The 27,920-nt window shown below is 43.6% G+C and overlaps 1 long non-coding RNA gene across 1 annotated transcript; it reads left to right on the top strand.

Annotated features, from left to right (window-relative positions):
• The first annotated feature begins 247 nt into the window (after nt 1–247).
• On the top strand, nt 248–26,521 carry LOC131482825 (uncharacterized). Its single transcript, XR_009247328.1, has 3 exons — nt 248–499; nt 1,918–2,026; nt 26,294–26,521. It is a non-coding gene; the product is annotated as an uncharacterized LOC131482825 (long non-coding RNA).
• Nucleotides 26,522–27,920: the final 1,399 nt, after the last annotated feature.

Raw genomic sequence — 27,920 nt, 5'->3', positions numbered from 1 at the left:
GAGAGGCTGGTTCATGTCCCTGCTGCTCTACTTTGGATTCAGCTCCCTGCTAATGGCCTAGAGAAAGCAGCAGCAGATGAGCAAAACTTGGATCAGGTCTATCTACACGGGAGACTTATGTGAAGTTTCTGGCTCCAAGCTTTGGCCTGATTCAGTCCCTGGCTATTGTGGCCATTTGAGTAGTGAACCGGAGAAAGAGGGGGACATCTTCAATCAATCAATCAATCAATCAATCAATCAGAAAATATTTGAAATCCATGCAATTTTTTCACAATAATTTTCAAAAACTTTTTGAAGACTCCCTTAAATGCATGGATTTATCATTTTTCTCTGCACCACAATCAGTCCAAGTTTTAACTTCACTTTCTCATGGACATTGCGAAGTTCTCTTACAGCCCTCTCTCATGTTCCTGTGGTGCTGTTTCTCTGGAGAATTCTGGCCAGTGCAACACACTGTTACACCCGCTCATGATGATCATCTCTTCCATTGCTCCCCCAGGTTACCTTAGTAACCCCTTCATCATTTCTGTGCTGCCCTCCCTTGGTGGCCTGCATGATTGCTGCCAGCAGTACACACCAGGCCAGGACTGCTCCCTGGCTCCTGGAGGAGTTTCCGTCCGAGAACCTCCCAGCTGCCTAGGCATTTTCATTCCCTTAGGGTAGCCTGCAGTCCATACCCAGCCAACCCAGGAGGGAGCAAGCCTGACTTCCTTACTGCAAGTCAGGAGAATTCGGAGGTGCAGTTTCCACTCCTGGGGTCCCCATAGGATTGGACTGAGCCTGATGCTGTACTGAGAGCACCACCTAGCTTTGCTTCTCCCCCTTGCTTTGCCATGCGCCCACCCCCATGGCTTCACATCCCCTTCCCAGTGTCACCCAGGAATGCTGCCTTCATCATTGTTCCCAAGGGTCTTTGCTTCTGGAGAAAAGACCACAGCCATCCACGCAGAGCCTAGCCTTGAGCTCTGCACATAGTAGACATTTCAACTGTTTTCAAGATCGGTTAGAAGTATAAAATATCAATCTCAACTAACTGAACACTTGTACAGGAAAGACATGTTTGAATCTAGTCAAGTTCATATGATTCTGCAGAAATCAACAACTCATTCTTCATATAAGTTTGATGCAACTGACTGGAATACAAACTCAAATAAGCTGTCAAGATTGTATAAAAATCTCTACTTAGATTTGAGGTCATGAGCCATTACAATGGGACAAGAATTAACTCCTTAAAATTAATTTGCTGGCATTTGATTGGGGAGATACAGAGACAAATTTAAAAATAGGAATCATTCTTAACGTAGGCTTTTACTCAAAAGTCTGAATGCCTCACCTCACTGCATGCCACAAAAGCTCTGATTTGGAAAGTAGGCTAGCCATACTGGTGAAAGTAAAAGGTAGAGTTAAGACACTGCACATGGGCCCGGCGGCGTGGCCTAGCGGCTAAAGTCCTCGCCTTGAAAGCCCCGGGATCCCATATGGGCGCCGGTTCTAATCCCGGCAGCTCCACTTCCCATCCAGCTCCCTGCTTGTGGCCTGGGAAAGCAGTTGAGGACGGCCCAATGCATTGGGACCCTGCACCCGCGTCGGAGACCCGGAAGAGGTTCCTGGTTCCCGGCATCGGATCGGCGCGCATCGGCCCGTTGCGGCTCACTTGGGGAGTGAATCATCGGACAGAAGATCTTCCTCTCTGTCTCTCCTCCTCTCTGTATATCTGGCTGTAATAAAATGAATAAATCTTTAAAAAAAAAAAAGACACTGCACATGCTAGCTTGAGGACTGAGAAGTGCTCATATACATGGGCAGCCTTAGTCTCCAACACGTCTCTCCTGAGACCCAGAACACAAGGAGCTGCCTGACACACCCATACAATGGTTGAGTGTCCCCTAACTTGCTTTCTGTCCTTCCCCATTCTAGGTGTTCTTGGACAGTCACTACTGCAGGTCAAGGTGCCTGACCCCTGACTGAGAGCCCACCTGCCAAAGCAGGAACTTGAACAAAAGGAGTCCGTGATTGGCTGAGGACAGTGAGTGAATTTCAGTGAGTGAATTTGCCCTCCCATACTGTTTCCTTGGACCCAAATGAATCTTTTCCTATCATAACCCACTCTAGGCTTTATATTCTGCCTCCCCAAGTTCAAATTTTAGCTCTGCCACTTTCAAGCTGTGTGACCTTAAGTAGCACTTAAGTACTTAAGCAGTACCCCTGAGGTAAAGAATTCTGTTTCCCTGAGGGCAAAGGCCTTGGTTTTTTCTGGACATTGTTGGATTTGCAGCTGGGAGGCAGTGACTGAAGTACAGCAGGAGCTCACCAAGTATTTATAGATGAAGTGAATAAGGGTGCCTGTGAAGGATGAGGAAATGCTGAGTGGAAAGGACACAGCACAAGGCAATCACTTGGTAAATAGTAGTTACATAGATGTATAAAATATAGACAAACATATAATTATATATTTTTTACATCTGGTAACATGGCTTCTAACCACAATACCATGTGTTGGAATTTATCCTCTTGATTAACAGACACATCTCCATATTTTCCAAACAGCAATAGGACATGTGGTGACCATTTCAGCTTACCCAATCAGCCGCAATTCGCCCCCCACTTTTCATACTAATGGAATTCAGATTCTGATCAAGTAATCACTGTTCCATGTGTCCCTTGACTTAGGAGAATGTGACTCAAGGCTGGACTCCAGGAGTGGATCCTGAACAGCCTAAATCAATCAACTCAAACCATTCTGCCCTATGCCCAAGATTCCAACCAGTCACATAACTAAGGGAGGTCCGATCAAAATGAAGGCAATATACATTCTACATTTGGGGACGTGGCTTGGCCCTTTTGTAGCAGATGCTTGAAACAAAGAGGCATACAGCTCCAGTTGTGGCTGATCAGGAGATAGCCCAGAGAACTAGCATGAGAAAGAGCAGAGGTGTGGACAGAGCCAGGTACTGGAAGGACTCTTTGAGCTACTGAAATGTTCTACTTGTTCCAGTTATGTAAGACATTACATTTCTTTGTTGCTTATGGCATTGAGGATGGGTCTCCCCATCCTCCCTGATGATGCCCTCTTCCTGTGGTGATGATGGTGGATAACACTAATTCATGTCCATGTGCTGAACAGTATGCCAAGCCATTTGACCCAACAGTATGACTAACTGACTCTTCATGATTCTGTGAGGTGGAGACTGTTATGTACTTCACTTTTCAAATGAGAAAAAGTATGCTTAGGTATGTGTCCAGGTCATCATGCTCACATACTGCAAAGATTGTTAGTGGAAGAGCTGGGATTTAATTATAGGCAGTCTGATTTTGAAGTCATCCTTACACCTTAGTCAATGCAATATACTTCCTTTTCAAAATATAAGGATTCTGCACAATTTTATGAAAAAAAAGCTATGTATGGATTTTTGAACTTGGTACCAAAATAGATTTCTTTTTCAATTCCATTTTTCATGAGCTGCTTGAAGTACTGTTGTATACTGAAGAGCTTGTAGTAGAATTTCCTGGATGGGGTACTTTTTCTCTCACAAAACTTGTCCCCTTTGAAAGACATGTTCCTTCAATATGATTATCCTTCAAATATTCATTGGGTCATTCAGTGTCAGCACTGAGCTAGGTGCTAGAGGAACACCCTTGGGTGACTTCTGGTATGGTGGAAAGGACACACCCATGCACCTGCCCCAGAATAGGTTCTCACAGTACACAGCACAGTGTTCCACGAAGCATCTGAACCTAGGACCAGAATGAATTTGGTACAATAAGGCAAAAGGACTCTGCAGATGAGCCTCAAACTGTCCTCATGACAGAGATGAGAAATTTGTTCAAAGACCTGAGAAGGAAAAAGGATTTGGCATGTCTGTGAACCTACAGGGTGTCAGCTAGGGAAGTGTTCAGCTGTACCAGGTAAGAGTAGTAAACAGTGGTCTTCCTAACCATAGTCTCTGGCAACTGGATCTTGGATGCAAGTACAGGGTTAAAAAGGCAAGTTCAAAGGTGGTAAGGCTGATAAAGGAGCAAAAGCTTCAAGGAAAATAGAAGACAATGCTGGGGTGGCCACTGTGTTAACAAAGAGCTGAAGAGAGGTCTGGCAGACACTCCAGTGGCCAGTCTGCATGGTGAGTGAGATATCTCTACAGGAGGTGTCAGGGAAACCTCCTTGCATAAGAATTTGGGAAAGTAGAGAGAGGGGATGTTCAACTTTCCAGCTTCTTTCCACTTACTGAGGACATCCGTGTATGTGGACATAATTGTTTCAGCCTGCCGGGTTGTACCATCTAGTCCCTGGGATCTACCAGCCAGACAGATCTTAGGCCCATGCTGAGGGATGACTCAGACAAGTTGATATGTGAGCCTTGAAGGTCAACTTGGGCCTCAGCCAGCTTGGGGATATGTTGTTAAAGTTAAGATGAGCTTCTTCTTTTTTAAAGATGTGTTTATTTATTTCACAGAGAGAGAGAGAGAGAGAGAGAGAGAGAGAGAGAGAGAGAGAGATGTCATCCACTGGTTTGCTGCCCAAGTGGCTACAATATGCCAGGGCTAGATCAGGCTGAGGTCTGGACCAGAAACTCCATCCAGGTCTCCTGACTCAAGTAGCTGAGCCATCATCTTCAGCTTCCCAGGTGCATTAACAGGGAGCTGGATCAGAAGGAAGCAGCAGGGCCTCACTTAGGACTCTCAAATGGGATGCACAATTCCTGGAGGTTGCACCACAATGTTAGCTCCACAACTGAGCTGTTTAAGAAAGTAGGGATTTGACAGAATCTGCAGATACGTAAGTTTGTGTCCAACACAGTCTTGTTCCTGGGAGATGCTGTAAGGAGTTTCAGGCCTCAGGCAGCCCCAGTCAAGTAAGGAACTGAGCACTGTACTCCTAGCTACAGTGTGGAGGGCCAATTAGGAAGTGTTGGTTCCACTGCAGCTTGTTATAAGGACTTGGGAATAGGGGTGAAGTCAGTTGGATGGATCTGAGCAGGCAGACATAAGGAAGTCACTTCAATTGTCCTTAGGAGTTTTGGGGGGGTAGCGGGGTGGTAGGGTGAGGGAACAGAAGATGGCATGCAGCTTTCTGGCTCTGGCAGCTGAGGAGGCAGACAACAGTGCAATTTGCCAAGGTGGGCAAAGACTAGTTAGGAGGAGGTTGGAGATGGGAGGAAGCAGGATGGTGAATTCAACATTGCACACATCATATTTCAGCAGCCCGAGGCACTTCGAGTAAAAGTGCCCTAGGCAGTCAGGAACAGTAGTTGGGGTTGGGGAACAATGTCTCAGCTGGGGATGTAGATTTCTGAGTCCCTGAAGTACTTACGAAAGCAAGCATAGCTGTGGATAGGTGCCAATGTGTAGGGCATGGAAGGCTCAAACAATAGCATGCTCAAGGGTCGCTTGAGAAAGCATAGCCAAGGGAGTACCCCGGGGCAGGGGCATTCTTCAAGAAAACAGGAGTGATTGGAGCTTCAGATGCTGCCAAGCAGTGACACCAGGAAAGAGTTAAAAGTGGTTAGTGGATTGGGAGACAAGGAGTCATTGGCTCTCTGATTGAAGTAGTGTCTATGGCTGGACTGAATTCAGGTGGTTAGCTGCAAACTGTAGATAAACCATTGGTAGTTCACTCCCCAAATGCCTGCAATAGTCAGAGCATGTCAGGCCAAACTCAGGAGCCGAGGGCTCCATCAGGTCTTCCATGTGGGAGGTGGGAACCCAAGTACTTGGGCTGCCATTCCCTGCCTTCCTATGTGCACCAGCAGGAAGCTGGACTGGAAGCAGCAGAGCAAAGACTTGAACCAGACACTCCAATACAGCTTGCACATGTCCCAAGCAGTTGCTTAACCTGCTGCACTAAAATGCCTGCCCCCTGAACCTGAACCTTGTGGTTTAATGAGTGCTATTTATAGACATAGAACAATAGGCTTCTCAAATCTAGGTGTAAAATGGCAAATAGTAGTATTCCCGAATGCTCTCAGTGACTAACTAGTTAGCTGAGGGTAAAACAGGCAGCAGACACAAGTATACAAGTATACTCCAACCACGCTTGATTTTCTTTAAATAAAAAGCTCAGAACTGGCTCTGTAGAATAACCCCCAGCATGGCAGGAGAGATTTCTAATACGCTGGCTGTTCTGCAGTAACAACCCTGAACTCTGAGCAAAATGCTCTGGGGATTGAAACAAGCAAGCCAACCTGGGAAGGTAGTTAAAACTTAGCAGAGGGGTCATCAGAGCAAGAACTTCCCATTTTCATGGATTCATTCTGAAATCAGGGGCAGTGCACCATGTATGGACTAAACCTCCATTAGAAAATTGGCTGTGTTTTTGGCTTAAACAACCAGAAGTTCTGGGTGAAGCCACCATTGCCGTTAAAGTAAAACAAGAATCCAAGACTGAACAGGGCCAGAGCAGAGGAGACCCAGTGGCTGTGTAAGCTTTCCAGAGCTCTGACTCTTGGATGACGCACACCTGGGGAAGACTCAAAGCTAACAGAGCGGAGTTGAGATGTGAGTGGATGCCTTTCACAGGCAAGACAGAGTTCCCAGTTTGAGCCCGTGCAAGTCAGTAGCCTGTTAAAAGAATGCCAGCAACGATCCTTACAAGAATCTAACAGAACCCACAACATAACCACAGAGAAGCCTGAATGTGTAAAACAGAGGAACACAAGGTGGTTATGAGGATAGAAAAATGACAGAGAATTAAAATGTAATCACGCTGATAATTACATTAAATAGTAACATAACTGCTATGATGTCAGAGGGAAAAGAACCACCACCGAAGTGTATGCTGGATATTAAGGGGCTGCTCCAAACGGACAGTCATAATTCTCACCAGCACCTTGTAGACCAGGGCAAGTCACGTGGCTAATCCTGACTTTAATAAGCCAGGAACTTGTAATTCACTCACAGAGAGTAAATATCTTTAAATAGACGATGAAACATACCAAATGAAGTCACGCTTGTTGTTATGGAAGAGTAGGTATAGAATCAATGATTCATGCATAGCGTGGCAATTATGAAAGCTTGAGCTCTTTTGATAAAAACCTAGCATTACCCGTGGAACCACAGGTAGGTCCTTCCCAAGATATTCTAGATCCCTTGCTAGGTGGACCACACAGAACCGTCTGTGGGTACAGAGCATGGAATGAGGAAATGGCTACCTGGACCAGGGTGGGCCATTTGGAATGTCAGAGCTGACCAGTTCCGTGGGATGCCTGAACCCTGGGGTGAAAGTGTCTGTCCATTGTAAAGGCAGAGAGAGAAAGCCCAAGGTCAGGGAAGAACTTGTATTCTTGAGGTAACTGCATTCAATTTTATTAATTTTAGTAGTTTATGCAAATCTGAGACGATTCGCATCAGTCCAAGGGAGTCTCCATCAACAACACCAGGATTCCCTTCAACCGTACTATGATGCCCTGGTGCTCTGCAAAGCTGAAATGCTGGGCGTCTGCTCCAAGAACAGACCCTTTGCTTATCCTACTGCAAATAAAGAGCTCACAGAAGATTCAGAGGAGAGAGACATCATTTTTGGGGTCCTAAGCAGTGACAACAGTAATTGCTTTGAGCTCACTGATTAAAAAACCAATTTCCAATTTGTACAACACCAAGTTTAGAACAGGAATAGCTCAATAGGAAGACACAAAACCAACTGTGATTTTGACTTATTATAGACAGATTTCATACCCGATATAAACAAATGCTAATTATAGACAGACAGCATTTTTTGGATAACAGACACAAGAAATCCTTGCTGTAAGAAATGATTCTGGTATAGAGACATACTGTTTATAGTCATTTTATAATGTGTTTTCTCTCTTAAATGTGAGAGAATAATCTAGTACATATTCTATTTCGATGCACCTTCCATTGACTAATATATCTTCAAGTTTGATTCTTTAGACAGAAATTCTACATCAAAAAGCCTTACTTGCTTGGTTTACCCTCCAAAATAGCACGAGCACAGCCCTTCTATTCATCTCATTTTGCAAACTTGCCTCCTTATGTAGTGAAATATCTAAATATAAGTTTAGAGCCTCATATATTTGAAGAGTTGTTGCCTTGTTTTGTCACAGGATGTTAAAATGTGCCGTATAATCTTATGTGCTACAATTCAAAATAGTAATACACAACCTATAGACAAATGCTCCCCTGCTGTTTTAAACACCATTTAGCGAGTTTTGTAGTTGAAGGGTTTGCTGACATAGCTATTATTCTCTTATTATGGTGAGTGCAGGAATGTTTTTTGTAAACCATTGAAAGATGTTTCTATAGCCTGACACAGCATGGTCCTTTCAAAGGAGACGCCCAAGTCCCACTCCACTCTCTTCATCCTTTTCCAGTATTTTTTGGGTGAGACATTTCAGTGCAGTAAACTCTCAGTTACCTACATTCACAGACAGAGAGTAGCAACAAAGTTCTCCAATTATTCCTAGCTGGTTTGGGGTTTTATATTTAGAGTGTGGAGTTAAAACATGTTTTTATGTCCTCAAATGTTCTCTGTTCATTTGTTGTCATATAGAGGTTTCGTGTCTTGGGGACTAAATATGTTATTTCAGACACCAGCACTTTCTTAGGATCATGTCTTCATCATTCTGAACTCTGCTTAGAACTAAAGAGACATTGAAACGACTTTTGAACACATCCTGCTTGCTAATGTGTCAGCCTGTGTTATTGGATCATTAGTGGGAGATTATACAACAATACAACTAAGATCAGTGGGTAAATGAACTTGACCATCCTTTGTAAAGTTGGAAGCGTGCTATCAAATTAAGGTGTTGTTATTGTTGATAAAGAAGAAGACACATATCACCAGCTGAGGCTAAATCTGCTACCGAGTGGAACACGTTGTAAAAATAGTCTCACTAAGCTCTTCTGAGCCCTTCAGCTCCGCACATGCAAAAAAACTGTGAGTGGGAGCAAATTTGAGTCGGCCCCTGGTGGCCCACAGACAGACTGCTTTAAATGCTCTGATGAACTGTCAGATATGGTTTATTGAATGATCAAATTTTTTCTTTATTGGTTGCATTTCTCAGGTGTTTTGTTGCTATATAAAAAAAGTCTGAGATATGCCAGCTTTATAGAGAAAAGAAGTGTGTATAACTCTCCATTCTGGAGGCTCAAAGGCATGGCACTGGCACAGCTCAGCTCCCGTGAGGACACTGTCTTGGTGGATGGCAACCAGAAACACATGTAAGAGGCAGCAGTGACAGGCTCAGACGGGAAGCAGGAGAGCTGGGTGAGACTGGCTCTAGCTCCAGACACACACTCTCTCTCCCCAATAGTCATTCAAGAACTGTCTTAGTCCCACTGAAAGCACACCTCCCGTTGGTCTGAAGACTTACCACCAGGCTCTGCCAGTTAATGGTTCTACCTCTCAGCATTGTCACCCATATACTTTTGAAGGCACAAGTAACATCCAACCATAGCCTGGAAACTGCTTCACTGGACTGCCTGATTCCGTAATATGCATATCAGTGTGTGTGTTACGGAGGAAAGATTTTGAAAATTCATCTTAAAGCACTTGTTCCTTTCAACCAGTGCAAAAGAGATCTGGTCCCTTCAAAACACAAACTGAAACCTTGGCTAATTTCACAGCACCATGTTGAACTCCCAATGCCCAGTGGCCCTTGTAGAAATGTAAAACCACTTGATGCAGGACATGATACTTCGTTACAAGAGATGCAGTATCGCCTAGTTGGAGGTACAAATCCCAGCTTCACCGTGTGGGAGCTATGGCTGGTTATACGGAGTTCTGGCGTGGATTAAATAAGTTTAAGACAACAACATACAAGCAATATCCTTACAACACCCTGGCTTGTAGTAAGCACCATATGAAAGGACCCACTAAATACTAGCTATGATAGGTGATAAAAGCCATGTAATGACATGTACTGGGGTCATTCTGCCTCCGTCCATCTGTGCTCCATAATATGTCCATAGGCAGAAACAGTGAGAAATATACCCTTGTACTTGTACTTGTAACACAAGGATGGTCTCACAGTGAAACAACAGATAAGCCTCTACATGTTGGGAGACATTTCAATGGCAGTATGATGGACTTCTGAGGGCACTTGGAAGAGACCTAGTGAAAGACTAGAAAGAACAATTGGAGGGGGAGGAGAAGGGAAAACCCCAAAACCTATTAAACTGTATCATAAAATAAAGAATTTAAAAAAAAATTCAGAATTATGACTTTGAAGGACTGCTCCAAGACTGGTACCTTTTGGGTACCAGTCACACATTTTGCACCAGCTGAGTACCACCTGTATTATTAATTATTTAACACTGCCTCTAGATTGAGTAGTGTGTAACACCAAGATCTGGTTCATTATTTTCCAAATGCTTCATTAATTTTGCTTATTAAAAACTAGAAAGAAAGAGGGAGGGAGAAACCTTCTATCTGCTGATTTATTCTCCAAATGCCCTCAGCAGCCAGGCTTGGGCTGGGCTGGAGGCAGGAATCAGGGACTCCTTCCTGGTTTCTGGTAGTGAGGCTGGGCTGGAGGCAGGAGGCAAGCACTCCTTCCTGGTTTCTCGTAGTGTGGCAGGGACCCATGTACTGGGGTCATTACCTGCTGCTTCCCAGGGTGCACATTAGCAGGAAGCCAGAATGGGCAGCCGTGCTGGGCTTCATAGTGAGGCATTCTGACAGAGGTTACAGAGCTCTCAAATGATTTTGTTTTTTTAAAGAAGATTTATTTATTTATTTGAAAATCATAGTTAGAAAGAAAGTGAGAGAGAGAAAGAGAGAAAGAACGAACCTGCATCCATTGGTTCACTTCTCAGATGGTTGGAATCTCTAGGGCAGGAGGGCGGAGCTTCCTCCAAGTCTCCCATATGGGCGCAGGGGCATCCTTTGCTGCTTTCCCAGGCCATTAGCAAGGAGCTGGATCAGAAGTGGAGCAGTTGGGACATGACCCAGTGCCCATATGGGATGCCAGCACTATAGGTGGCTGCTTTACCAGTTATGCCACAACACTGGTACCTCATCACAGTTTTTGACAGCAGTACAATGGCTGAGCCATGGAGCTGATGTGATAAAAATGTTTACTTTCCTAAAAAATGTATGATAATCATAATGCATATGCCTATTATTATAATCTATAAAACTATTAAAAACATTTTCTACATTATATAAAATATTTAATTAAGTCTATTTAATGAGATAGAAGAATATATGAACACGTTATATATGTTTAGCTAGGTTTTGTTTAGAACACCCTAGCTCCAAGGAAAGAAGCTGATAGTTCAATCTTTTTATTCTATGATACGTGAATTTTTGGATGAGAAAAATTTCCCATTTCTTCCATTCTTTTTCACTGAATTGTTATAATGATTGGATTTTCTATAATCAAATTAAGCCTGTGAAAAGTTGGATCACTGCTATCATAGAGTTCCTGAAAGTATCAAATTAAATTGTATCAATTCAATCAGATTTTTAACGACTACACATGAGAGGTAGATTAAAACAAGAGCTAAACTAAATCTATAGTACTATAAAAGAAATTCTGCAACATTGAGCTTTTTTTCCCTCCTAAATGTGGGATTTCTACCTCCTAACAGGCTACAAATCATGTTCCACACAAATACAAGTCCAAGTGAATCAGAACTTTGATCTTCCCACTGCTGATCCCGGCCACACATCTGGCTGATGTAGCTACAGTAATGATGACGTCAGCATCATAGAATCTTCCACTGCTGACGCTTCTCATCTACACCAATATCCCAAACAGATTTCTTTTAAATGCCTTGCACCAATATGCGGGCAACTTGAAACCTATTAGATAATCAGATGCATGTTGTTAAAATGGGAACGACATTTCTTTGAAGATAATGTAAATGCTTGGACAAATTAAAGTCCTTCCTATAATCTGTGTTTAAGGGGTCTCAGGTCTATTATCTTTATTGCAGATGCTAAAATCATCGTTGCTGTAGCTATTAGGATGAAACCAGTGGCGCCAGATCCAAGCCTTTAGCTGGTCTTGCTCTGAGCCTGTGTGACAAGAAGGAAAGTGATCTCACTTCAGAAACCATTGAATTAAATGGTGCATTCTTTCAATGAGACACATTCACGTGGGGTCAGGGTTCCTTAATCCCAGCACCCGTAATACTTGGGGCTGGATAATTCTTGGTGGTAGTCTACCAGTGGCACCCCGTACTTTAGCTGTGACACCCCAAAATTACCAAATGTCTTCCAAGGCAAAATCTCTTCTTCCTTCCCGTCTGCAATAACCATTGTCACAAGTCACAAAGCAAAATTTGCCATTGTCTTTCTGTATGTCATTTCTGTGTTTTGAGGGGGACATGTTGATTTCTTTACATGGTTATCTTTTCTTGTGTATGTGACTGTATTGCAAAATTCAAAACTGTTAATCACAGAAATGAGAAAAGATTGAATGTTTATTATCCAAAGCCATATAAATTCAATAATAAATAATAGCTCCCTCTAAAAATACGAGAAGTCTTTTTCAAAATCATTAGTTCTAATCAGAAATGAATTTAGCAGTATTCCTTTACATTTTGCACCTTTGTAATGAACTCTGAAACATTCATGGAGCTGGATGTTAAATAAAGAGATAGAAAGCTCTAATTTGCTGGTTCATTAAGCTAGCTTATTCCGAGACATTGGACATATTGCTTTGAATTTCATATTTCTGAGCGGCAGACAATAGCAGTATCTGTCTCTAACGTAGTGTGGCAGACAATTAGGAGTGCAAATGGATTAAATCTCATCTCATCAGAGATACACACAGTGATTATTATTTTATTGCCAAATACTGTCAGCATCACATTTCTCCAGCAGTTATTGTGATACCTGATTCGCATGCTTAAATTTGCATTAAACACTGCAGGAACAACAATCATTTGCACCGTGTTATCTTACACGGCATTGTTCTGTTCTTCACTGTGTGGGTTCACCCAGGGAGAATCTCAAGGGGGTGGTTTGTCACAGACTTGGCCCAGGAGAGGCAGCTGTGGCTTTAGGGGGTCAAGAGCATGCAATGCTGCTCCATTCAGCTGAGGCAACCTTGGGAGGGTCACTTAAAGCTGAACTGGAAGAAAGGAAATTACTCCTATTGGTCTAAATGTTCTTTGTGATTCATTCATTCATTCATTCATTCATGTACTTGAAAGGCAGATGGTGAGAGAGAGAAAGAGGAGATCTACCATTTGCTGATTCATTTCCCCAAACATTCACAATAGCAGGGACCACGCCAGGCCAAAGCTAGGAGCCAGGAATTTATATAGGTGAGTGGCAGGGACCCAGAGGCCTTAGACATCACCTGCTGCCTCCCAGGGTAAACGTGAGCAGGAAGACGGACTTAGAGGTGGAGGCGGGCCTGGAATCCAAGCACTTGGATATGGGATGCAGGTGTTCCAAGCAGCATCCTAATGCCCCTGGGGAACAGCAGAGGATGGCCCAAGTGCTTGGGCCCCTGCACTCAGGAGGTGAGCTGGCTGGAGTTCCCGCTCCTGGCGTTCGCCTGGCATGGCCGGTGTAATCCCTTGGGGAGTGAAGCAGTGAACTATCTCCTCTCTCTCTTGCTCTCTAACTCTGCCTTTTAAATAAAGGCATTTAAAAAAAAGTTCGAAAATGGTACTTCGGGAAACAAATGAGATTATTTAAGCAGAAACCTGATTATTTAGCCCTCCCCTTTCCCTTGATCATCCCTAGAGGCTCATTTCTCTAAATAACTACAATTAATGACTTGTTATTTTTCTGCATTTTTTTCTACCAACCTCCTAGGAACACCTTGTAAGAATCTTCTTTTCTTCTTAAAAAATTGGGTTGTATCATGCATATCTTTCTCCCACTGGGTTTTCTGAGTAACTTTAGACCGAAGTCATTTTAAAAATTTCATTTGTTTTTTTGATACATCCTAATTAACACAGCAATGTGATCGCACATTGCCCATGAACACTAAAATAATCAGTTAGATACAATCAGATGTTAAAGATTGATCTTCAAATGTCATAGCCAATGCTGACATGCTTGCCTATGACCTCTCTGTACAAAACCAGCTCCTACCTCAGTAGCCACTAGAACGTTAAACACTGTTTCTCAACTGAGCTATTGCGAGCTGCCATTTGCACACCCCGAGGTTGCATTTTGCAGTCTCTGCATAGCTTCAGGCATCTCAGGCCTGTTCAGCCTCGTTGAGATCACAAAACATGGCCAATCCACGCTTTGAGGAGGGTACACAGGTGTTCAGCAGCTCTGAAGCCTTTTCTGTGAAGTTACAGGCACAATGAATCATGCTTCTAGGATGGAAACTCTGTGGCCTGAATAACCAACTGAAGTAGAGAAGCCTGGACTTGAACAGGTGCCCATATGGGATACCGGCACTGGCAGGCAGAAGATTAGCCTGTTGAGCCACTGTGGTGGCCCCTACATATTTTCTTACTGTGGCTTCTATCAAAGGCTAGAAAGCCAGTGACACTTGACTTCTAAGATTTACGGACAGTTGGCCACTGTGCTGCCTGGCACAGTTGCCTCTGTGAGCTGGGAGGATGTAGCCAGAGGGGCTTTCCTCCTTGTTGGTCATCATTTCTTCATGAAATGTGGCCTTTGATAAAACAGAGGACATAGACAGGTGATGCTCACAGCATAACTGCAGATAGATGTGAAACCCTGGGAGGAGCCCCAGATTAGTGCAGTAAAGCCTGTTGGCTTTGAGGAGGGCCTGAAAGACCTTGTCCTATGCATCCAAGATGGAGCTAGGACTCCGGAGGGCAGAGGGGTCAGTGAAAGAGGCGAGGGCAGATGGCAAGAGCAAGCAGAAAGGAGGGCAAGGGAGAGGAGGGACCCCCCAAATGTCTGCCAGAAGGTAATTTTGCTGAGAAAAGATTTTCTTCCAACTTTGGAGTTCACTCCAAACCAATCTGGTACTTCCCAGAGTTCATATACATTGCTGAGCGCTTCCTTTGTACTGGTTCTAGTTACACTCTAGCAGGGTCCTGAGGTTGGTGGTGGGGAGGGAGGTAGACAAAGACTCAACAACTATAAGAAGTCAGGTGGCACGGTAGGGTATGGGCAACCATGGAGTGGGCGAGGAGAGAGGGGTGGGTGGGTGTGGTCTGAAGGCTCCCGTTGAGAGCTATGATTTATTATTTTTTTTGGTAGCAAGTGGAAACAGAAAGTGATGCGTGTCTATGAATGGAAGCCAGCCATCAGCTCAGAACCTAGGAGCATCCTTGAGAATCACAAGGAGACCTGGGTGGCTGAACAGAGAGTACAAAGGGGAAGAGCTGAGGTGCAAGTGCCTGGTGGGTGGGGACGATGCTGTACAAAGCCGGGAAAGCACACCTGGGGAACTCAGGACCTGCTCCAGGTGGGATGAGCTGCCAGGAGGGATTTGACAGGTCTGACCTCATCCAACATGCTTATTTTAAAAGAAAAATGTATCTTATTTATTTCGAAGGCAGAATTATGAAGAGAGTGGAAGAGACAGAGATCTTCCACCTGCTAGTTCACTCCTCAAATGACTCTAATGATCAGGGTTAGGCCAGGATGAAGCCAGGAGCTTCTCCCGGGTCTCCCATGTGGGTGGTAGGAGTCCAGATACTTGGACCATCCTCTGGTTGTCTTCCCAGGTGCATTAGCAGGGAGCTGGATTGGACGTAGAGCAGCCGGAACTTGAACTGGTGTCCATCTGGGATGCTCATGTTACAAGAGTTGACTTTGCCACAGCACTGGCTCCTGACATGCATTTTAAAAAAGTCAGTGTGAGTATGCTGCAGTGGGCAGTACCTCCAGGAGCTTCCTGCCAATATGGGTGTGACCAGAGGACAACAGAGAGAGGGGTACCCATGTGTGTGAAGCAGGGATGGAAGTAGAGTGGACAGTAACAAGGCAGCCTACAGATCAAGGTCTACTACAGCTGTCCTTGCATTAGTGTGGTGACAAACAGAAGCGGGAACTCCGTGGAGTCAGCCACAGGGGCCTCACCTACAGCTGCAGGTGGGGGCCGGGAGTCGTCAAGCCACCTTCCCCTTCTCTCTGCACCACGAGCAAGCGTGGTTCCCTGAACCCCCTTCCCTCTGATCGGCCCCCACAGCCCTTCCTTCCCTCCCGCTTCTGCTGGGTGAAGTTGTCTTGCTTCCATGACCTATGTCCCTGGACTCCCAGGAGCCATACTGTGTTTTCTGCTGCCACCTTATCGGCTTCATCAAGGTTATGCCCTTCCATGATTTCGGCAGCGGTTCCCTTCCTGGGGTGCTAGGAGCCCTTGGGTCTGTCTTATCCCTTTACAGAAAGGGCAAGAAAAGCTGTCCCATGCACTCAGGTCCTCTCTCAGGAGCCATCTGTAAGACTGGGACTTGCACATCCTAGCCCTTCTCCTCCATAGTCCCCCATTTCCTTACCCTGTGACATGGGGGTGCAAAGACAGGCACCCCAGGGATATTCTCTTTCTGGACCTGCCCCATGAGGAGGGCACTGCCAGGCCCACATGCTTCCAAGGGCAATGGCTCTGCTACTCTGAAACATGAGTCTGCCCTTGCCACCCTCCTGACTTTGTGACCTGGCAGCAGGTAGTCTGTCCTCTCCCTGGCTTGCTGCCCAGGTCTTTGTCTCTGCCTCCCATAGCATATGCACCTTGGCAGACAGCACAATGCTGGAGATAGCTAGCCTGGCTGCAGACCACCAGGATGTACAAGAAACTACCACGAAACAAAATCAGTCATTCTCCCAAAGGGATGTACTTGGTACCCGGAAGTTGGGAGTTTGCTTGCCTCCCATGCAGAGGGGTAAGTTGAAACCTGCTCTGGGAAGGGCCTTTGAAATGCCCACAACCTGCTGTTTTCAGCACTCCAGGCCAGATGATGAGACCCTAGGAGGCAGCCAGAACAGAATACAGGTTCCATGGAATGGGATTTGCTGGGTAGAGTGGTGAAGGAAACTGAGACCAAATGTTCTTGGCTTTCATCAAATCTGCAGCGCAGAAGTTCTGGTGTCCCTTTCTGTTCTTTGAGATTGCTCCAGTGCCACTTCAGCCTGGCATGTTATCAAGAGCGCCTGGAGGCTTTCAACCTTTGCCTTTGTTTCCCACAGAATGTGTGCCTGCAGAGAGACATCTTCCCTCCCCCGACCCCACTCCACAAGCTGCAAAAGCGGTGGGGTGAACAATCGGTCACTGACTAACTCATGGAGATGATTTTTGGTTTTAAAATGATTTTCAACCATTTAATGTTTAATTTTTTTCTCCCCCTTCTGATCTTCATTTTTTTTTTAAAACAACTGTCGCTAACATGCAGGAAAGTATGGAAGGCTTTGTATTTTGCCATATTGGCTTCAGATGAAGTTTTCTCCCCAAGGAAAGCAGAGGCAGTTGATCTCCTTGTGTATTGCTTTGCCTCCTGTCTCAGAGTTGCACTGATGCAGACCTGCCTCTCACCTCTGTATCATAAAATATTTGTGCAAGACCAAGCAACACAAAGTATTTCTTGAGCTTTCTTACGGAACATTATAAGTACAAATGAAATGAGAGGGAATAGGCTATGACTCTCATCTGGGATGTCTAACACTTGGGTAGATGGTGTCACATTCTGCTTGCCTGCAATTTGATTTGACATCCACCATGAGGTTTCCAAGGTGGGTCCCTATCAGGGCATCAAACGTACTTTGTTCAGTTTAACTTCTCTGAAATATCTCATTGAGGGCATGTCTCGTTTAGTGCCCTTTGTTTGGTGGCATCTGAGCTGGTTTCCTGATTTCCCTACAAAGCTGGGCACATTTCTTTGTGCATATGCATGGGAGTTTCTTTTCCAAGGTCAATTATACAATTGGATGATATGTACACGTTTAATTGGGCTTTGTGCAATTGCTTTCCAATCAGTTACACTGAGTATCCCTTAACACAGAGCCTAGGAGTGTCTCCCCAAGTTTTTTTTCCCTTTTCTTTTCAATATTTTCTTATTTATTTTGAAAGCGAGAGTTACCGAGAAGGAAATACACCACACATGCACAGAGAGGCAGACAGATAGATCATTCATCTGTTGGTTCACTCCCCAGGTGGCCACTATGGCCAGTGCTGGGCCAGGTTAAAGCCAGGAGCCAGGAGCTTCACCTGGGTCTCCCACATGGGTAGTAGCGGCCAAAACTTGTACGTCATCTTTTGATACTTTTCCCAGGCAATTCGCAGGGAGCTAGATGGAAGTAGAGTAGCCGGATGTAAACTGGTTATCCTATAATAGGATACCAGCATCACAGGAGGTGGTCCTTAACTCACTCTGCCACAATGCTGTATATGACCCCACCTTTTCACCAGTACTTGCTACTCTCTTGATATCTGCAAAATTTCTGAAGAATGCATGTATGACTCTATACATCATCCAAAAAAGACATGCTGTGAGGGTGACAGGTGTGGATAGCAAGCTGTTGCTGGCTTCAGATCAGGCCATTCAAGTTGCTCAAAATAAATGGACCCTGGCAGCCAGTTTTACTTTGTTATCCAGGACTTCTGTTGCACTGTGGTCCCAAGATTTCATTCTTCTACATTAAATATTAATTCGTTTGTGCACAGGATGATATTGAATGAAAACACAATCAAAGTCTAATGCATATTTAATTGTTATTCAATTTTTGATATATTTCTATTGACGTTTTTAGGTAGCAGTAGTCGGTCTTTTTAATAAATATTCATCTTCATTTCAGAGTGAGAGTGGATTCACTGATTTCCCACTCTACTTTCTTTCAAAGGGTGGATTTTAAAGCACCAGTGATTCTTAAAAGTCTCTTTTGAATGCTGGAACATTGCTATTTTCAACCGAAACTAAAGAACATTTATGACATATTTCAAACAATGTCACTGAATGAGGACGCAAACAAATGTGTTGCATTAAGGAAAAATACAAGTGGGAAAGTGCCTTTCTGAACAACAGGTAATGATACTTCAAGGACGACACAGAACTATTCATTTCCGATATTCTCATTACCATTCCTAGCAACAGGCACACACGTCTCTCAATTTCTGGGTAGTTCTGCTAATCTCTCCACACAATATTCAATTTTCTTGCAACGATTCAACTGATTTATGATTTCTCCCAGGCGTTCTAGCTGCTAAAGATGCAATGCAACCCTATCAACTTGTTTCAGTCCCTCAGCATCGATATCCAAGGTCACTATTGCCCCAAAATATCCCTTGCTGACATCACCCCCTTCACAGGTGCTTTTTCTTTCTTGCCCAGGGAATTGTGACAGGGACAATATTGGATCCTGTTTTTGTAGTTTCATGATGAAGGGTATAAAAATGAAATGAATTGAAGAAAATGTTAACAGAATTTGCAAGGTGTAAGGGATTGCTATCATAGTTTCTCACATGTAAAGGATATATAGGTATATATCTAATTAAATCAAATGGAGCAGGGGTGGCTCTTGGCCTGGTAGTTAGGATGCTGCTTAAAACTTCCATCCCATATCAGAATGCCTGGTCCCTGCCCTGGCTCCCGCTGTTAACTCCAGCTTCCTGCTAATACATGCCTTGAAAGCTAGCAGAGCCCTCAAATTACTTTTAAAATAATGGTAGAACTTTGGCTTGTTTTTCCTTTACTGTGAATGATAACACAAACACAATAATGGGTATGATTGTTGGCCTCTTTGCACAAATCAGGGAGGGTCCCAAACTGTGGTAATAGTCATTGTATTTACTGTGTACAGGTATGTAGAGTCTTAAAAAGTATCCAGTTTGGGAACTGGTGCAACAGATAAGCTAGCTAGTTCTCCACCTCCAAGCACCAGCATCCCCACTGGTTTCTATCCAGCGGCTCCACTGCCCATCCAGCTCCCTGTTTGTGGCCTGGGAAAGCAGTGGAGGATGGCCCAGAGCCTTGGGACGCTGCTACCCTGAGGGAGAACTGAAGGAGGTTCCTGGCTGAGTATCTGGGGAATAAACCATCGGGTGGAAGATCTTTCCCTGTCTTTCCCTTCTGTAAATCTGCTCCCAGATGAAAATAAATACATGTTTACCAAAAAAAAAAAAAAAAAAAAAAAAGAAAAGAAAAGAAAAAAGAAAAGAAAAAGTTCCAATTTCATGTGTGAACGTCTATGGTAAAGAAGAGGGCAGTGCTGATTAACTCTCCATCTGAGATTAGCAGCTTTTTAACAATCTGTATGACACAATAGGGAATTCTGGGAAGCATGCAGTTAGCAACGCATATGGAAAAGACCAGTCTCAGTGTCACAACATACTCAAAACTACCTTCCAATCAACTTTGATATGTATATAGAAAAATTAAACAAGAAAACTACTAGAAGAAAATATAAGAGGGTGAATTTTCATAGCATTGACTCAGGGCACTTCTTCTGTAGCATTGCTCAAAAGCCAGAACACACAGGAGACTTCAGTTTTTCCTTTTCGTCCTTCACTATTGTTTTAATTTCGATGAGGATTTTTACTAATTAAAATAATAAAACTAAGCCCATAAACAAAACAACTCTATGGCAGCATCCTTGTTGACAAATTGCAACACAGGATTTTTTTTTTAATGTCATATGAACTATGGGCACAGTGTAAGCACAGTTATTGCACAACTGATCACCATTTAATGACAAAATCTTGCCAGAATAGCAATGTGGCTAATCCAAAGTTCCTCACATCATTTGCCATCCACAGTCTGCATTTGATTCCCTTGAAAGCAATGTCCCATTATCTAAATTGTACAGCTCCCTATATATTCCAGAGGGCTAGGACTTTCAAATGCTTATGATAGCTTATTAAAACCATAATCTGAGGGGGTAAACACAATCTTCTGATGTTCCACTTGCAGCAGGCAATTGTTAGCAGCTACTCTTAATGCTTCTCAGGCCTAAAGAATCTTCTTCCTAAAAGATGGCGCCAAGCCTTATGGTTTTAAATTAATTTTTTATTAGAGAGCCATGCGAGGATTGTTTTTTTGAGCTGCAGCCCATAGAAATGAGTCAGGTCCCTAGGTTTCCATAGGGCTTCTACTAGTACATACCACACCCTTATAGGAATTGAAACAAGGCACCCCTCCCTGTAGACAAATGAGAAAAAGATGTCTCTTTGGGGGAAAGAATTAGAAAAAGGCACCCCTTCTCCTGGCTGAGTGTGGTAGGGACGCAACTGGATCCCCCATTTCCTAGAGCCCCCATGGCTAGAAGAGAGGACCCAGCCCAGCCATCTGTGTGCTGTGGCCTCACAATTTCCCACCATCAACCCTGCTTATTGCTCTTTGATTACAGAATGAGACACTAAAGAAGCAATTGAAGAGAATACGTGAACATGCTGTACGATTCCTCCCCAAGTGACTTGTGATATACAAGGCTCATTTGCCTGTCGAGTGTTTGAGACAAAAACAGGCAGAGATACTCTTTAAAGCTCTACCTTTTATTGTTTCAGAATGGGGACCAGCCAACAGGGCCCATTGGTGAGATCTGGCTTGCAGCCAGCTTCTGTAAATGCAGTTTCATAACGCAGCCACACTCGTTCGCTCATGTCCAGTTGCTGGCTACTTTCATGCAACAGCAGAGTTGAGGAGCTGCAGCTAAGGTTACCACCTGCTCACAAAGCTGGAAGTAGTTTTCCAGGAAGGGAAAGCTGCTGATCTGAGTCCAGACAGCAGCCTGCTACTTAAATGTCCTTAATGAATTTCAATTTAATGTTAATCCTTCTGCAAACAAAGATGGTTTATATAACAAACATCCACGCACATCACATTTCAATGTGTGCCAAAATCTCTTTCCTTTCAAACGATGGTGGCTGACAACCTTAGGAGCAGTTCAGCCTCAACTAGAATTGGTTCATGCAAAGCTGTAGTTCTACATAATCAAAGATAAAAGTGAGCCAATATTTGTCACATTATCTACCATTTCTCCTCCCTCTTCCTCTCCTTCCTCCTCCTCCTCTTCTTCTTCCCCCGCCCTTGTCTTCTTTCTTCTTTTTCTTCCTTTTCCTCCTTGTCACCCTCCTCTTCTTTTGATTTGAGAGGCAGTTTCAGAGAAACAGGGATAAACAGAAAGATCTTCCAAATGCTGATTTGCTCATCAGATGGCCACAATAGCTAGGGCTGGGCCAGACTGAAGCCAGAAGCTGGGAACCAGGAGCCAAAAATTTCATTAGTGTCTCAAACCAGCACTCCCATGGGATGTGGGCAGTGCAGGTGGCTGCTGGACCTGCTGTACCACAATGCCAGCCCCTAGCTAGCATTTCTTCAAAGAAAAATGAGGTAAAAAATTCTGTCAAGTCATGGAAAGAAGATTGTCTTTGCAAAGAGCTTATTTATTAATCTTTTAAGTTCAAAAGAAATATGGTAGGATACTCAGAGTTGAATTTAGGATTCACCCAAAGTAATTTATGAGCCCAAAAAGATCAGTTCTCCAAAATTATCTTTCTTTTCTGTCTTTATTAGAAAAAAGTTTTTGGGACACAGCAGATTAAGCCCCTCTTAACCTTAACTGCAATTCAAACCCCAGATGCTCTGTTTCAGACCCAGCTTCCTGCATTGAGCCTGGGAGGCAGCAGAAGATGGCGCAGGTGCTTGGGCCCCTGCAATGCACAAGGGACACCCAGATGGGCTTCCAGGCTCCTGGTTTCAGTCCACCCTAGCCCCTGGTCATCATGACAGTATATCAGAGAATGGAAAATATCTTTCTCTGTGTTGCTATCCTATAAGTGTGTAAATCTTTACAATTATTTAGTTATTTAAGAGGGGAGAAAGAGAGGGAGACTCCTAACTGCTGCTTCACACCCCAAGTGCCGCAGCAGCAGGGGCCTGGTCCAGGCTGAAGCTGGGAGCTTAGAGCCCCATCTAGGATTCCCATGGGGGTGGCAGGAACCCAATCATATACACAACCACCTGCTGCCTCCTCCCAGGGTCTGCATTAGCCAGAAGGTAAAATCAGGTGTTGGGGCTGGGTTCTGAACTGAGACACACTGACGACAGACATGTGTGTCCTAACTGGCAGCTTAACTGCTAGGCTAAATGCTGATCCCATCCTCATTTTTTATTTATTGTTTTGAAAAGATATACTTATTCATTTGAAATGCAGCATGACAGAGAGTGGGAGGGACAGCCAGAGAGGGAGAGATCTACTGTCTGCCGATTTCTTTGCCTAAAAGGCTCCTATAGTCCAGAGCTGAGCTTATCTAAATCCAGGAGCCAGGAGCTTCTTCCAGGTCTCCCACACAGGTGCAGAGTCCCAAAGCTTTGGGTCATCCTCTACTGCTTTCCCAGGCCACAGGCAGGAAGCTGGATGGGAAGTGGAGCAGCTGGGACACAAACCAGTGCCCATATGGGATCCTGGAGCAAAGTGAAGATTTTAGCCACTAGGCTATCGTGCCAGGCCTGAAAGTTTATACATTCTACCTTATCTAATTATCTTGGTGCAGTGCTCCTGTTGACAGCAATCGAGTTGTATGCAATCGGTGCCAGCAGGACAAAGGTTGATGGCCATGGCCATGCCCTGCACAGTGTATCCAACATCTCATAGTCTTAGTTCCCTTATCTATAAAGTGAAGCAAGCATACTTACCTTGCAAAGTTGCCAGGAGAACGAGAAAGAATATAGGTAAAGTGCCCTTTAGATATTATTATACCATATGTTCTTACTCAATATGCTTATAATATTACCAATGAATGTAAAACATTTACACAGAGCTTGAGATAGCTTTGAAATGGGATTACAGAAATATTTGGTTACTTTACCTTAATATCATGGAACTTTCATATAGCATCTTGACAAGTAAATGACCTCATTTTGCCCAGCCCAAATTTTATGAAAAATCACATTATTCCTGCTTAAACATCCAATATTATTTGCAGTTTTCCTATATATGTGATGTTCTCATGGTGGCTTTATCTGTGAGCTAGCCAGCATCGCTGAGAAGGCTTCTTGAGGTTCTTTCCTCTGCATAATCATGTTTATGACCCTGAATTGATATTTGGCAAATGGGAGAACTAGATAATTCACTCAAAAACAGCTTTCCATATAACACTTAGTAATTCATCTTTGAAATGGCATTTTATAACATCGCAGCCTCAATTTATGAACGAATGTTCAGATGATGTAGTGGCTAAATCAAAATGTACTAGATACAAATCATAGCAGAAATAACAGCCATCATTTTGACAAGATTTAGACAGGGCTTACCTGGAAAATGTAAAAATATCTTCAGGAGATGATTATTTCTTATCCTAAAAATAATAGAAAATTAAAATCAAACATTCACCTACACTAAAAAAAAGCAGGAAAAATATCTAAAATACAGAACATGTGTATCTAATTCAAACATCAGCTTTACTTGGTTGCCAAGGAGTTCTGTAATATAATGAGCCAATCTTGAGATAGGTATCTGAAAGGAGCATTTGCTCTCTGAAGGGCCATCTGTGCATCTCACGAAAGAAGAGGGGGTTGGGCCAGTGTGCAGGTGGGAAACATCAGCACATGTGTGGCCAGCCTCTCCCAGGCAGACCTGTGACCTGCACTTCAGCAGGCGAGTCTTCAGATACGGCTAAGGCCTGTTCTGGTGGTGACTTACAGAGGGTGTCAGAAGTCAGATCCCCAAGTGACCAGCCATGTTCTGTCCCCACTTTCCCTGCCTTTCCTTCGCTCTTCCACTTCTCCACTTGGACCTCTGCGGGGACTAAAACTCAAGCTTCTTCCTGAAGAAGCAAAAGAACTTTCTAGATCTGGCCCAGCAGTTGGGTTAGGGTTGCCTGATCATTGTCTGGGTTGTCTATTAAATGTGAATTCAAGATCAACAATGAGTAAGTATTTAGCTTTGACAATGGCTTGACTTAGTGATTTGTTGATTTTATGATGGTGTGGAATTGATATACATTTAGTAGCAATTGAACTTTGGATTATTTGTTTACTTGAAAGGAAAAACAAGGTGGAGGAATAGACACAAAGAGACTGTCCATCTACTGGTCTAGTCCCCAAATGACCCCAGCAACTGTGGCTGAGCCAGGCTGAAGCCAGGAGCCTGGAACTCCATTCTGGTCTCCCATGTGGGTCGCAGAGTCTCAGGTACTTGAACCATCATTGAGTATTTCCCAGGACACACATTAGCAGGCACCCCTAGATGGAAGGTAGATAGCCCACGTACAACTTAACCTGCAGAACAATGTCCACCTGCCCCTGACCTTTGCATTCTGGATTTGGGTCTTTCCCCCAGGCTGGCACTGTACCTTCTGGTCCTCTCTGTTGGTACTGTGCAATGGCAGGGAACACAGCTCCTAGCCAGCCTTTACTCTGCAGTGTGCTGTGTGTCCAGGGATATTTTTGAATATTGCACTTCATGTTTTTACATCTCATAATCAGAATGCACATCTGTGTCTGTATATAAGGCATTTAACATTTTCTTATAAAACAGGTTTTGCATTAGAAGATTCTGTTCAAGTATAACATGTTTAACTTAGGCTAGACTAAGCTATGGTGCGCATTAGTTCAGATTTAGTACATGCCTTTGGAAATATTTATTTCAAAAGCTCAGAGACACAAAGAGAGACAGAGATGTTTACTGATTTATTCCCCCAAATGCTTATTGAAGTCAGGTCTGGGCTAGGGCCAGAGCTGCGAGCCAGAAACTCAATCCCAGCATCCTACACATTAAAGCAAGGATACAAGTACTTGAAGCACTGTTACTTCCTTCCAGCGTCTATGGAATCAGGAAGCGGGAGCCAGCAGCTGAATGTTGAGCCCAGGCATCCTGACATGCCACATGGGACATGGGAGCCCTAAGCAGCATTGTAACTGCCAGGCTAAATGCCTATTCCTTAGATGCATCTCCATTTTGCAACATTTTCCATTCATAATGGAGTCTTCAGGATGTAACTTCACCCCAACTCCAGGAGCATGTGTAAACATGTTCTGTCAAGCAGTTGGGATATACTTATGCTCACAAACACTTCTTGGGGAACTGAGATTGCAACTTAATTCAGTGTTGTTTGTTATTTTTTTTGCTAAACCCTGACCCTCTGACTAGAGGGGACAGTTTGTGGTGGTGGTGGCGTGGTTATTCTGACAGCTGTTGGGGAACCAAAAATGAGGCCTGAAGCAGAACCTGAAGACTGGAGAAAGCAAAAACACAACTCCCCTAGAGGTGACACATTGCCTTTGGTATCAGTGCAAACTCTCCACATGGCTTGGACAGAATCCCTTTATATACAAAATGCCAAAAACTTGGCCCTCTTAGATGTTTGGTGGGAGGGGGTTAAGACAAAATCATGCTGATCTCATCATTAAATTTTTGAAAATATAATGAATGCCCAATGTGATGGTGGCAGTATGGCGAAGTACGTTCTAATTTCTCTTATTTATTTTGTCCCACTGCCTGTCTCATTCACAGCATCTTCAGGGAATGGCCAAAGAGAGTTTGTCATGTTATGTGGATGAGCAAACTTCCTTTGCCTCATCCAGGAAGGTGAGTCCCCTACAGCCTTTGGTCATCGTAATGTTCTGAGCACTGGGTTTGCAAAGCGCTCTCCCAGTATTAATCCACACCTCACACAAGAGACATCTAGGGTGCCCGAGAGGTGAGTGGGTTAGCTCAGGTGTGTGGTATGGATATGGAGCTCAGAGACTGAATTGAAAGGTCCTCTATGTCACTCGTCCTTCTAAGAAGTCCCGTACAGGGCTCAGGGTCATCCCTGAGTTTGCAGAAAGAGAAAAGTTTAAGGACACGTAGTTAAGGACTTGTGTGTGTCCTGCCGAGTCTGCTCCCATTCTTAGCTTATTCACACCATCAGTCAGAATTTATGGAGTGCTTTAATACCACCCACAGTCAGATTTTGTTCTCTCTGGAGTTCTTTGCTATTCCTTTTGAAGGGTTTGTTTATCTAAGGGTACCTCCTTACAAATGCAAAAATATTCTCAGTGCTATTATCCACTGAAAAATTGCCTGTAACTAGTTTGAAAAGCTTCTTCGGGCTCAGGACTCGATTCTGTTTAAGCCCATATTCAGAAGCTATTTACAAATGTGTTTTCTCCACCTGACTTTGCACAGTTCATCTGGTTCCATTGTTTGTGTATTTTTTTTGATTGGTTCACTTTGTTTGATTGTGTTGAATTCATTTAAAGTGCTTCCATCTTATAATTATATGGGATTTGGGGGTAATTCATTCTGAAGAGTATACCTAATGAATAAATTACTTTTTCCTGGCTGTTAATGTTTAACTGGTTCTATTGAAAGAAAAAAAAAATAGCAAAAGAAAGATGAAGATACAGCTTTTGTTAAAGGGAAGAGAAAAAGTGTGTCCACTCTGCTTGGAAAAGAACTTCAAACACGCTTAGTGATGAATCAAAAGTGAGCAATAAACAGTAAGCAATCATACCCCCAACGTAGAGGATGCGTCATTGCTTCAGTTAAAAGAAGGTGCTAGAAATCAGAAAAGTTGTTGTTGTTCATCAAAAGAGAGAGAGAGCAGAGGTTGGGCTTTTTGTCCTACATTTTGCAGCTTCACAGACGCCACTCTGTTAATTAGCTATACTCTTAAAAATAACAGTATGAATCAGCTTTTCAAGGTCGGAAAACTAAGGCTAAAGGAAAAAGGCACAGATCTGTGTCATTTGTATTTCCAGTTACTGTGGCTGAAACTTTATACATCCAGAAAAGAGCTACAAACTTCCGGTACCTGAAAATAGGGGTAGATTGCATATCCCACCTGTGTGCAAAAGGAGTGTTGATGGGACGACCACATGTGGGTAACCCAGATATGCTGATATGGCAAATAGATGACATTTCTGATGTAACTTACTAAAGCACCCACAGTACCAAATCTGTGAGCATGAATACACAAGACAAATGCAAGTGGGAGTGTTTGTGGCCTTTCTGGGGGAGTGAATTTCCTTATCAGAGGAAGGAAACAAAGAAAAATTGTCAACCATGGTTCTTAGTAATGTGATCCTTGAGTTGAGTCACCCAATGTGACTATTCTGTATTCAGCAAGATTATAAATGAGACACTCATTTCTAAA

This window comes from Ochotona princeps, chromosome 21 (genome assembly GCF_030435755.1).
Source record: "Ochotona princeps isolate mOchPri1 chromosome 21, mOchPri1.hap1, whole genome shotgun sequence".
NCBI classification, from domain to species: domain Eukaryota; kingdom Metazoa; phylum Chordata; class Mammalia; order Lagomorpha; family Ochotonidae; genus Ochotona; species Ochotona princeps.
This window is presented reverse-complemented; position numbering and strand designations above follow the sequence as displayed.